The following is a 12,990-nucleotide window of genomic DNA, read 5'->3' as shown; positions in this document are numbered from 1 at the left end:
GAACATTGTCAAACGAGTTTATTTCATCCTCAGGTTGTTTTTTAGCCTAAAATATCGAATAATATTTCAAACCGGACAATAACGTCATCATTTAAAAGGTAAACAGAGTATGCTCTCTCTCTGCTCAACGCATGAAAAGCTCTGCGACACTTTAGCGTCCATCATTCCGAATGCTCTCTTTCCCTAATTTTTCAGAGACCAGCCTAAATATTTCCAAAGACTGTGACATCTAGTGGAAGGCAAGAGAAACGTTTGAGTCCTTAAGTCAATGATACTGTAAATGGCATTGAATAAGAAAACTACAAAACCCAAAAATAAATACTTCCTGAATGGATTTTTTTCAGGTTTTCACCTGCAAACAGTCTGTTATAGCTCACAACACTATTTTAACAGTTTTGGGAAACTTAGAGTTTTTTCTACTCCAAAATCTACCAGTTATATGCATATCATATCTTTGGAACCGAAAAGCAGGCAAATTTAAAATTGGCATGGCATTTCTCCAAATTCGAATGTGGCCCCCACACAGTGAGTTAAGGATGGAGAAACTCCAGGGCTTGGCATACCAGTGAAGTATATAAAACTTTTTGATATACTCAGAGGACCATTTTAGCGTGTTTTTAACCACTCCTATATAAATGGTCAGATATCAGACACGCACAAAGAAGTCGATATCATTATTACGTGAAAACAGGACCCAAATGGTATATATAAAATCAGTCCATTAAAAAAATGGAGACCTCTTCACTTTCAGTGTTTTTTGATGCAAAATCCTAGCAAAATATTGCCGCATAGACATTTAAAAAGCTATTGTCAAGATATTATCATCCGAATAGACAGGTTTTTTACATGACGATACATTGAAGATAATATTAAGACAAGTATGGAAAACATAGAATACTATGAAATATCAGAGACACCAGGCTGTGTTTCATTGACTGATATTTGAAAGGCTTTTTGATAATACGACTGGTAGTTGTTATAAACTAATGCCCTAGAATATTTAATTTTGGGAAATCTCTTAATAATATGTTAAAAGTATGTATATAATCCCTAGGTTGTAAATATAGTAAATAATGGCTTGCATCTCTAGAAGTTTTTAAACTCTTAGAGGAGTTAGAACCAAGTTATCCACTATCGGCATATCTAGTTTACTTATTGCCATCGGAATGTTGCTGTTAAAATTAGAATTAAACAACTAATATTAAGGGATTAGAAATCCGTGGCTTAAAAAAAAGGTGTCATTGTAATTGCTGATGATTCATGTTTTCTTTTAAAACCACAATGTAGAATCTCATCCACTGTCATAGAGGGGGTCTAGATACTTTTGCTCCTCTCTGGATTTAAACCCAATTTGTGATAAGATTACGTATGTCACAAAAAAATGCTAATTTACGAATTACCATGTAGTTTACCAATTAAATGTCTGACGGAGATGTGGATTATACTCGTTATACAAATCCAAAAGACAAAGAAATGATCTTCTCCTCAATACATTTTTAATAGAAAGTAGCAAAATAGATAAGATCTTGCTACATGGAAAGGAAAAATACCTGTCATTTGTGGAAAAATCACCCTGATTAACTCTTTAGTCATATCACAGTTTACCTATTTGCTTATGGTTTTGCCTACACTAGTTGACCTGATTTTTAAATTATATGCACAAATATATTCAATTTTATTTGGAACGGAAGCCAGACAAAATTAAAGGGTATTTTATATACGAATATGAAATTGGAGGGCAGAAATTAACTGATATTAAAGCATTAGACCTCTCACTAAAGGATCATCATACAAAGTAATACTTAAATCCAAACTGTTCTAGTTAAATTGGTAAGAATGTCTCATCCTATGTTCAAGAAGGGTTTTCCCTTTATTTAGATTACAGCTCTCACTTGTGGTTGTTTGAAAAGGAAAATAATCTCCAAAATATAATTATTTTTAAACAAGCCTTAGAAAGTTGGTTGAATTCAGTTTAATCAACCTGAAAGACAGAACAAATAATACAACAATAATTGTGGTTAAACTCAAATATACTAATTGATAATAAAAAAACATATGTTTTTGAAAGAATGTTTAAAAGGTAATATTTTAGTGAATGATTCATAAAATAGGACTGGTGGAGTTATGTCCCACCTACAGTAACAAGACATATGGAAATGGTCTGCTTACCCAAAATTACATCAATTATTGCAGCATACCACAGAATGGAAGAGGCAGTAAAGAGGAAAAAAGTAAAGAACTATGTATGTCGGCCCTGTATTAAAAGAAATAAATGGTTAAGGAAAAGTGTGATAAGTAAAAACATATAGGCAATTTCATTAAGAGACACCACAAACTGACAGCTGTGCCATAAAAATTGCCAAAATATTGTGGGAAGAAGATTTTTGATGTACCATTCCAGGGCAACATGGTTTATGAATTGATACGCAAACACTGCGGATTCAAAACTCACATTTTTCAATTTAAATTACTATACAAAATTCTTGCAACCAATAAAATGTTATATATATGGGGATACAATCTTTCCAGCTCTGCAGATTCTGCTGTGAGGAGGCAGAGTCATTAGATCATTTATTTTGGTATTGTCCATATGTAGCTCGTTTTTGGTCACAGGTCCAGGAATGGCTGAAGAATTGCAACATTTGCCTAGAACTATCGCTGCAGATAGCAATACTGGGTGATTTAAAAAGCCATAGTCAATCAATCAATAATATAATAATTATTTTAGCAAAACATTTTTTTTAAATGTACAATCTGTAGAAGCTATGAGAATAGAACGGTTCAGTACTTTTGTGAAGCATCACTGCACAGTTGAAAAATATATGGCAAATATAAATCCAAATTGGATGATGTTGAGAGATAGATAGGAGGGGTTGAATGGAGCTGAAGGGTGGGAGTAATAACAAGATGTAAAGCATACAGGGTCTGTAAAATGTATATAGGTTCAGAACTTTGGTGAAATAGCACAGTTACAAATAGAAATCAAACTGGATGGACATCAGAAATAGTGGAAGGACTAAAAACAAACAAAATATAACTATTGTAAAATAGATTGTGTCTGTAAAATGTGTATAAGATATATAAACTGAAGGTGAAACCCTAAGTGTCATTGTTTATTAGTTTACTCCAATTGGGGGAAGTGTGGTAGGGTTTGTGGGGAATAATAAAGGTATATTCTAAAAAAAGTATGTATGTCTATTGTGGTGTCATATTTCTGCTTTACCAAATGAGGAGAGTTACAAACTTCACACACCAGTCAGAGTTGTACCAACAGAAAAGTACAAAGATCTTTTATAGCCAAGATACACCCCTCTCAACTTACGCTGACGAACCACAGATCTTAGGAACAGTTCACAAAGGTTAAGATTTGTATGAAAGATATCTATAAAACATAGCAGACAGTTACTGCTGTGTCAACAGTTTTCATTGTAAAGACCAGTGTCTGGCCCCCTTACTCCAAAAGGGAACCGTCTCTCCCTGGTATGGCATAGAACAGAACCATTAGCTCATGTTCTCTGGAATGCCCTTTAGGTTTTATCACCCAAAGACATCGAAAATCTTCTCTGTCAGTGCTATCTCATAGAGGCCCATCCTCAGTGGAACACACACACAATACTCTATTCTGTCGAATAAAACAACCATTATAATGCAATACAAGCATTATAACATAATCTTGCAATTTTCCACGACACTATATAGGTATGTGTTGTATGTATATATGTGTATATCTATGCATGCCTGTATGTATATGGATATATATATTTACCCCCCAAAAATATGGGAGATTGGAAATAATGCAGATGATTACATTGATGGAAACAACATTCTTTCCGCAATGTTAAGCTGATCCACCCCTAATAAAAATAATATATAAAAAAATATATTTTAAAAAACATCTCAAGGATGATCAATGGAAACAGGATGCACCTGAGCTAAATTTCAAGTCTCATAGCAAAGGGTCTTCATACGTTTGTAAATAAGGTATTATAAATGTGCAAAAATTTGTGAAAAACTGTTTTCGCTTTGTCATTATGGGGAATTGTGTGTAGATTGATGAGGACATTGTTTTATTTAATCMATTTTAGAATAAGGCTGTATYGTAACARAATGTGGAAAAAGTCAAGGCRTCTGAATACTTTCCGAATGCACTGTATGTCTGACAAAACAGGATTTTGCAACATGAATACTGTATTTTGTCCATTGACTCTTTCTTCATTTAAATCCTTGTCATTTCACTACTGTTGATTTTTAAATGGCATATTGCAAAAATACATTTGCCAATAAAAATAGAATAAACACCACTTGTTGATGGCAATATGACACTAATAAAAGGGTTGAATTGTTCAGCAACATGTGCAGCGAATGCTAACATGGCTTTGGTGATGAAAGGCTTTGGTGATCAGGCCACTGCATGCTGTGACATGACTAAATACTGGGGCCTACAATGGTACCGGAAGCAAGGGCCTTACCTGGGAGTATAGCAACAGTCTTTCTCTGTCTCGCCATTCTGTCAACGTGTATTGTACGTAACCACTTAAATTCATACAAACTGCTACGGAAGCARTCACTGACTTATATTCACTTTGTCTACTTGTCCCATTCTTTAATTTTGTCTGGTATGTGTGTTTTAGTTGACACACCTGTGTGATGTGTATGATATACATGATATACTAATGTATTCACTCTGGACCTGCGACTTGCATTTATTTTAGACCTTTTGAATCATAAGCTCTAAGTGTATTTGTCTGGATGTTTAAGTTACCACTGAAGTTGGTAAAAATGTAAAGATCAATGTAAATAATATTCTATGAAAAAGTTATTGTTTCGTAATCTTACAGTTGAAAAATGAAAAAGAGCTGTTTATACAAAACTTTTTTGCATTTGGTCATCCCTAAAATGTGGCAAGTTAAAGCCTTGATAGATCCATCCTTGCTTAGTGAACGGTCTGTGGATAGCTGACAACAGGGTGGCAGGTTTYTTCATGTGCTGCTCTAGAGTCCCACGGCCCAGCAGACTCACCTGGGGATAGGGGGATGGACACATGTTCGTTTTTATTAAGACTTCTACAGGAAGGAGAGAGCATGAGTTGTGGAGTGAGTACAGTAAAACTAACCATTGGCCCTGGATAATATGCTAGCATCACACAGGCGGACAGCCATAGTGAAGGAGGTTTACATAGTGCTATCAAGTATACTGTTATGAGTGGAGCTTAYTTCTCTGTTCTCTGGAGAGATCGCAGGTAGTTGGTCAAAAGGCTCTGGAGGTCCTTGTCTCTGTCTCTTTAGCACCTGGAGAGAGAAGGATAGAGGTAGTGAGTCTGCTTGAAAGAGAGAGAGTCCTCAGGAGTAGACAGGTATGTTGCCTTCTCCACTCCTTAAATGACCTCTTAGCGCACGGATCCCGTTAACGGGATCAAAATCGACAACATCCGGTGAAACTGGAGCGCACCAAATTCAAATGACAAAATTGTAATATTAAACATTCATGAACATACAAGTGTCCTACATAATTTAAAAGTTTAAATTCTTGTTAATCCAACCGCGTTGTCAGATTTCAAAAAGGCTTTACGGCGAAAGCATACCATGCGATTATCTGAGGACAGCACCCCACATACAAAAGCATTAAAAACATTTTCCAAACCAGCAGAGGCTCACAAAAGTCAGAAATAGAGATAAAATAAATCACTTACATTTAAAGATCTTCCTCTGTTTGCAATCCCAAGGGTCCCAGCTACACAACAAATGGTCRTTTTGTTCGATAAAGTCCTTCTTTGTATCCCAAAAAAAGTCAGTTTAGTTGGCGCGTTTGATTCAGTAATCCCCCGTTCCACTAGTTCAACATGCATACAAAGGAATCCCAAAAGTTACCAATAAACTTCGTCCAAACAAGTCAAACAACGTTTCTAATCAATTCTCAGGTACCMTAATATGTAAATAAACGATMAAATGTAAGACGGAATGTAGTATGTTCAATAACGAGGTGAGAGATAAATAACGAGGTGCGCGCCCTTATCCACGCGYGCCACAAGACTACAGTCAAAATGAGAACCACCTTGAAAAACTACAACTACTAATTAATTTKTCAAAAAACAAGCCTGAAACCCTTTCTAAAGACTGTTGACATCTAGTGGAAGCCATAGGAACTGCAATCTGGGAGCTATTTATTTGTATATCTCATAGACAAGCGTTGAAATGGACAGTGATCTCCCCCCAAAAATTCTGGATGGATTTTCCTTGGGTTTTCGCCTGCAAAATCAGTTMTGTTATACTCACATACATTATTTTAACAGTTCTAGAAACTTCAGAGTGTTTTCTATCCAATGCCACCAATTATATGCATATCCTAGCTTCCGGGCCTGAGTAACAGGCAGTTTACTTTGGGCACGTCATTTATCCGAACACTGCCCCCTAGCCCTAAGAAGTTTTAAATGAGTAGAGTATTAGCTCTTGAAATGGTATCATGCAATGTACAGGAAAAAATTATATAATGTCTTACTGATGTCCTGCCTTAGAGTATGGTTGCATCCATCTCCACCAGACTCCAATAAATCAGATTACAAACCTGCMGATTAACAAAATAAAATGGCAACCTACCTGTATTTAGGATTCATGTATCAGTTAGCCCACTTCATGATTCTTATGTGTAAATGACAACAGTATTGCATTTTTATTTGTTTATCTTTTTTTAAACTAGGCAGGTCAGTTAAGAACAAATTCTTATTTTCAATAACAGCCTAGGAACAGTGGGTTACCTGCCTTGTTCAGGGGCAGAACTACAGATTGTTGCCTTGTCAKCTCTGGGATTCGATCAGAAGAGACTGCGTGAATCAGGCCTTCATGGTCAAATTGCTGCAAAGAAACCACTACTAAAGGACACCAATAAGAAGAAGACACYTGCTTGGGCTCAGAAACACAAGCAATGGACATTAGACTGGTGGAAATCTGTCCTTTGGTCTGATGAGTCCAAATTTGAGATTTTTGGTTCCAACCATCATGTCTTTGTGAGATGCAGAGTAGGTGAATGATCTCTGCATGYGTTGTTCCCACCGTGAAGCATGGAGGAGGAGGTGTGATGGTGTGGGGATGCTTGCTGGTGACACTGTTTGTGATTTATTTAGAATTCAAGGCACACTCAACCAGCATGTTTACTACAGCATTCTGCAGCGATGTGCCATTCCATCTGGTTTGCGCTTAGTGGGACTATCATTTGTTTTTCAACAGGTCAATGACCAAACACACCTCCAGGTTGTGTAAGGGCTATTTGACTAAGATGGTGAGTGATGAAGTGCTGCATCAGATGACCTGGCCTCCACAATCACCTGACCTCAACCCAATTGAGATGGTTTGGGATGAGATGGACCGCAGAGTGAAGGAAAAGCAGCCAATAAATGGTCAGCATATGTGGGAAACATGGCCTTTAACATTTTGTAAGAATCCATGTGTTCTGGCTAAATTCCTATTCTGGCCTTCATACTGTACCATCATGGCCACCTAATCATCCCCAGTGTACAATTGGCTCATTCATCCCCCCTCCTCTCCCCTGTAACTATTCCCCAGGTCGTTGCTGGAAATGAGAATGTGTTCTCAGTCAACTTACCTGGTAAAATAAGGGTTAAATAAATCAAATCAAATAAATGTTACATAGAACAAAAATATACCCAAATGATCTAACCTGGACTGGTTAAGCTAATAGATTGTACATCATTTTAACAGATGATGAGTTMATTTGAGTTGTTACATAACCTCACAGCATTCACCACGTATCTCAGCCAGCCATTCTCCAACTACAATATTTAGTACCATGCTGTAGCCATGCATCTAGAGAATTWTTCTGATAACATTTTCTTAGATGGCAGTAATACAGCAAAGAACATAAGACACCGTTATTGATTAATGTTTATTTGTTTATCCGCCTCTTGCTTGAGTCTCATGCCCTCTGTWTGGACTAATTAGTCCCGGAATGCAAAGTTACGCTGAGGGAGGGTGGAGGAGGATGGGGGAAGGTAGCACAGTGCAAATGTGGAATTCACAGCATCTAAATTAGGCCTGACAGGTGACTGCATCCCTGCTGCACCCTGGCTCACATCACATAACAGCCAGCCATGAGGGGGGTATTTGTTTTGGAATATCATTGGTGATATTTGACAACAAGTTTTCTTCCCTAATTGGGACAGAATATAAAGGAGCCATCACATTGTCACTGTTAATTATCACTGTGTTGTCTCTTTGCCGTGTCTCAACACCGCGCTTCGCCTCAACTCATTTGGAGAGTACAGGGATGACGACAGATTGTGTCCCAACAGTCATTGTTCAGTCGGTTTAGAGACGAGAAGGGTAGAAAATAAGATTTCCAAATGAATTGCTGTGCGAGACTCTGCCGGCCCGATATCTTGCTTTTCACTTTAATGAATGTTGTTTGAGCACAGGATGAATTGGATGACTTGGTAATGCGGTAATGCAAAGACAAAATAGGTTCTTCTCTCTCAAACTCACCCACCCACACAATCTCTCTCGCTCTCTCTTACTTTACCACCATTYCTCTCTCCAATACCATCTATTCCTATTTTATTCTATCTCTATTCATCTTCCCCTCCCTCTCTTCTTCCTCCCTCCCTCTGCTGATTGAAATTCATGCTGTGGGCTAGCTTCAGCCCTAGAGCCTCCAAGAGCCTGGTGTCTGATGACCACACCGGCAGGCAGCTCAGGTAGTGGGATGAAGAGGAAGAGGGGGAGGAGGAGTAGGGGAAGATGTTAATACAAGTTCAAAATTCAGGTTATCCCCTGAAACAAGAGGGTAATAATGAGTCATCAGCTGGAAGACCAGTGGTTATGTGGAGCTGCCAAGGGCAGTAGGGGGGGGGGACTAGGCTAGACAATGTTAAAACTCCAATACTTCCTCAGGCCTAATTCAGTGGGCAGCGATGGAGTGAGCAAAGCAAAAAAAATACACACATACACACGCACACAAAACCACTGCAAAACACACACCTGGGCAAATATTGTTTACTAATTCAGGGATTGGGGCTTAAGAGGGCAATGTTCAGCAATTCAATACACACAGTAAACACTCATAATTGGATTGTGTGCTTATGGGCTTTGATGTGTTTCAATCCTCAGAGGACAGSWTATTATAAGGCCTAATTGATTTTCATACATATTAACATGGGTTTAGGAAAAYTAGCCGAAGACAAACCTCTGGTAGAGAGTTATAATTATGTGTCTAATCGGGAATTTAGGGTTTTACTTGGTGCCCTATACAGTCCAGTTACAGTCCTTTATTTTTTATTTCCATAATAGATGTGGTTGGTTGTCAACCAGAGAAGTATGGTTCTAAGTGTCTTCCAGGGCCAATCCTGTGGAGGTGACATCGAATACCCTGGCTAGCCACAAATTGGTCCCCAGAGGCGAGACAGAGGCCARGGGGGCCAGAGTGTGGGGACCAGATTCAACTCTCCACGGCTGACACTGTACCCCCAAAGGGCTCAGCCAAGCTCATGCAGGAATGTCGGTGAAATAAGCCCCCTCGCTATACCTCCACTTGGGATATGAATTGTGTTAACACTGTCCACCAATCACAAGTTTGAGGGAAAGAAGGGAAAGCAGTCTGAAGGTGAAACAATTTACTTTCTTTTTTYCCCCTCCTTCACAAGGATACTTACATTTGAAGTTGGTTTGGGCTATACTTTTGAATACACATTTATTGATCCTTTATTTAACCAGGCAAGTTCATTAAGAACCAGGCAAGTCAATTAAAGGGATACTTTGGGATTTTGGCAATGAAGCCCTCTATCTGTCTTCTTCCATAGAGTCAGATAAACACATGAATACCATTTTATGTCACTGTATCCAGTATGAAGGAAATTAGAGGTAGTTCCGCAAGCCAATGMTAACTARCRTTAGCGCAAAGACTGKMCATCTATGGTATCTACTTGCATGCTAGCAGTTACTATAGAGGTCCAGTCATTGTGCTAACGCTAGTTTGCAATTGTGCAAACGCTAGTAAGAAATCTGCACGCAGAGACATAAAAATGGTATCCACAAGTTCATCTGACTCTGGGGAAGTAAATAAAGGGCTTATTTGCCAAAATCCTGAACTATTCCTTTAAGAACATATTCCTATTAACACAGAGTAATGTAGGTACAGTCAATCTAACCTATGGCAATGTAAATATGCTTTCTGATTATAAAGGAACAATACTGTAGGCCATCCTTGGTCCCTCCAAAGGTTGCTCCATTAGATTTGGCTACATCTCTTCCCCAGTGACACCCCGGCCAGGAGAAATGTGAGCTCCTTGGCTCAGCAAGCGTTCACATCCTTGGTTTCATATCATCTTCAATTTGAATTCCATTACCTGCGGTGCCACATTTCAAATAACGGTAAGCCCTATTAATTACTAAAGTATGGGTCTAGGGTAAAGGTGAGCGTGCAATTACAGAATTAAATCAAGCCGCCGTTTAGCTTGTCAGTCCTGACAGAAATAATTTGGGTGAATTATTAAATGCCTCTGCTGGTCTCCTTAGCTTTATCGTCAGACATCCCCACACTGCACGAGTCAAAGCAAAGTATTTTCTTCCCTGTAATGAAATAAAATGAATCATGTTTTTTTTTTTTTCATATTAGATTTATACAGTCTTCCGAAGTCGCTGAAGTAACACCAAAACAWGGCTTTAATGTGACTTTTATTTGAAACAATTTATTTTTTACTGGCATGCTGTTACCAAATATATCTTGCAAGGAGGGGGGGGGTCGGTCATCTGTCGTTCATTTCATCTGAGGCGATTGTGGGTCTTTAAGTCTAATGTCTAATCATTATCATGATTTTCTGTCCATTTCATTGCAAAATGCAATTACTGCATCCACACAAGGTTCTACCATAGGAAAGCACTGTCGTAGGAAGCTTGTGGATCACATCACATTGCCATGGTAACAAAAAAAGAGAAACGGTGTATATTTGGGAATCATGAAAATTGTGCGCACCTATGATTACTCAGCTTTTTACCTCATTCTTACCAATTTGAATATGAAAGTCGGGGCCCGTATTCACATTATTCATTCTGAAATTAAAAACGAAACTGATCCTAGTTCAACTGAGATGCTTTGGCTGCGTTTAGACAGGCAGCCCAATTCTTATATTTTATTCCACTAATTGGTCTTTTGACCAATCAGATCAGCTCTGAAAAAGCTCTTGTGTGAAAAGAGCTGTGATTGGTCAAAAGACCAATTAGTGGAAAAATATCAGAATTGGGCTGCCTGTGTAAACGCAGCCATAGTCTGTAATAATGATCATTTTTATCGGATTCGTTTTATCATTTTTATCCTGCATACGTAAAGATTGTAACATTCCACATTCAAAAGACCTGTTCAATTCAAATCATGTTTTACAGCTTACTTGCATGCAACAAAAATGGACGGTTAAACCATATATATATAGAACACTGTTTAATATCGATGGGTTAAACCACCACAATACTGCCGCTGAGCACACATTTCTATCTAATCAGCTGGTGTAATGAAGCAATTTGCCTAATGGTTGAGTAAATTAAATGTTTGGGTTCGGTCTCCATGACAACCAGCTGTCCATAATTAGTTAATCAAGACAGGCAGAGTTGAGGCTCAGAGTGGCTACATATGTCAAGAGGTCGTACGGTGYTTGAATCATTTGGTCATCAGGTAGTTTGGGTCCATACCACTGAAACMATGCATCGAGCTCTGCCCATATATCTAAGGTAACGTTTGTGGCTCTTTAAAAATGTTTATCTTACTAGATCATGCATTTGTATTGAATTTCTTTATCTCTTGCAGTGTCCTTTTGATTGRCTCTGTCTTTGCTGGAGGTTCCTGGTGTGCCAACACGGCAAGAGGTACCCTGTGCATGTCCTCCAATGTAGTTGCTTAATGTCATATTTTGSCGTWAGATACTTACACTAACATTTCTGKTTTGTTGCTGTCTTTTCACTTTAGCCCGAGCAGCTGCCCTGGGTTTGGACCTCCCTAGGACCCAGTTTGTCCCTTACAACATTCGACCAACACGCCATAGGAGTTTTGATCCCATAAAAACCCACTATGAAAATAATGATGGGCCCAAAGAGGCTGAGTTTGAGCCTATCCTTCTGCGCAACAGTAAAATCCAAGGGGATGGCTATCCAACTGACTGGGCCTATGGACAAGTCTTCGCCAGAGGCTTTCAACCCAAACCGTCTACAYTAAACTACCACGGTTCTGATCCCAGTTTGACTGACTCCTCTGTCAGCCATTCTGTCTACACTCCCAAGGGAGAACTTGTTAGCAGCCACAAGCCCAACTTTGAGCAAGTCAAGAATTCTGCGCCTCGATCAAATGTAATGGTAGCCCCTAGTCAGTTTGAGTACTCAGAGAAAGTGGACAATCGAGGCTACTATAAGCCTGTTGTAGTTCAGCCTGTCCCCAGCAGACGTAGAACAGCCCAGAGTGTGGTTTCACGACCCCAGAGCAGAGGTGCTGTACCCTATGGAAAAAGTATCCTATGGTCCTGGCCACAGTAGAGACTTATCCTCTCCACCATCCCAGAGTGGACTCATCAGCCCCAGAGCAAAGAAAATTATGTTCCCAGACCCTGGTGTTGTCCATTCTGTGATCAAAGAGCTGAAAATGAAGTGTCAGAAAAAAACAGGATCCTGTTGGTTAAGATCCTAATGGACAAACTTTCCTTTGCAAACCACCATTGGCTCCTCAGACAAACATACCAGTGGTGAGCAAATCAGTGACCTTGTGCACTTTTAAGGGCAAAACATGTAAGCTGTGTTTGAATTCCAGTACATTTACTTATCCATGACAGCACTGTTCTGAATCACTATTTGGTTATGGCTCTTCCCCCACTGCCCAGTGTTTATCCTTCAAATAAAATGTCTGTTTTTGAGATTGTGTTTTTAAATAATTTTTACTACTACAAAATTCAACTGATAGACCAAGTAAAGAACAACAATATGCTACATTTATAGAATGTTGGTTTAA

General features: G+C 38.7%; 1 long non-coding RNA gene across 1 annotated transcript; it reads left to right on the top strand.

Moving 5' to 3' along the window:
• Positions 1-11,618: 11,618 nt before the first annotated feature.
• On the top strand, positions 11,619-12,536 carry LOC111959201 (uncharacterized). The gene is made up of 3 exons (XR_011474848.1): positions 11,619-11,726; positions 11,803-11,861; positions 11,962-12,536. It is a non-coding gene; the product is annotated as an uncharacterized lncRNA (long non-coding RNA).
• The last annotated feature ends 454 nt before the right edge of the window (positions 12,537-12,990 follow it).

The sequence above is a fragment of the Salvelinus sp. IW2-2015 genome, linkage group LG35 (genome assembly GCF_002910315.2).
Source record: "Salvelinus sp. IW2-2015 linkage group LG35, ASM291031v2, whole genome shotgun sequence".
Taxonomy (NCBI): Eukaryota; Metazoa; Chordata; class Actinopteri; order Salmoniformes; family Salmonidae; genus Salvelinus; species Salvelinus sp. IW2-2015.
Note: the sequence above shows the minus strand (reverse complement) of the source record. Positions and strands in the feature narration are given on the sequence as shown.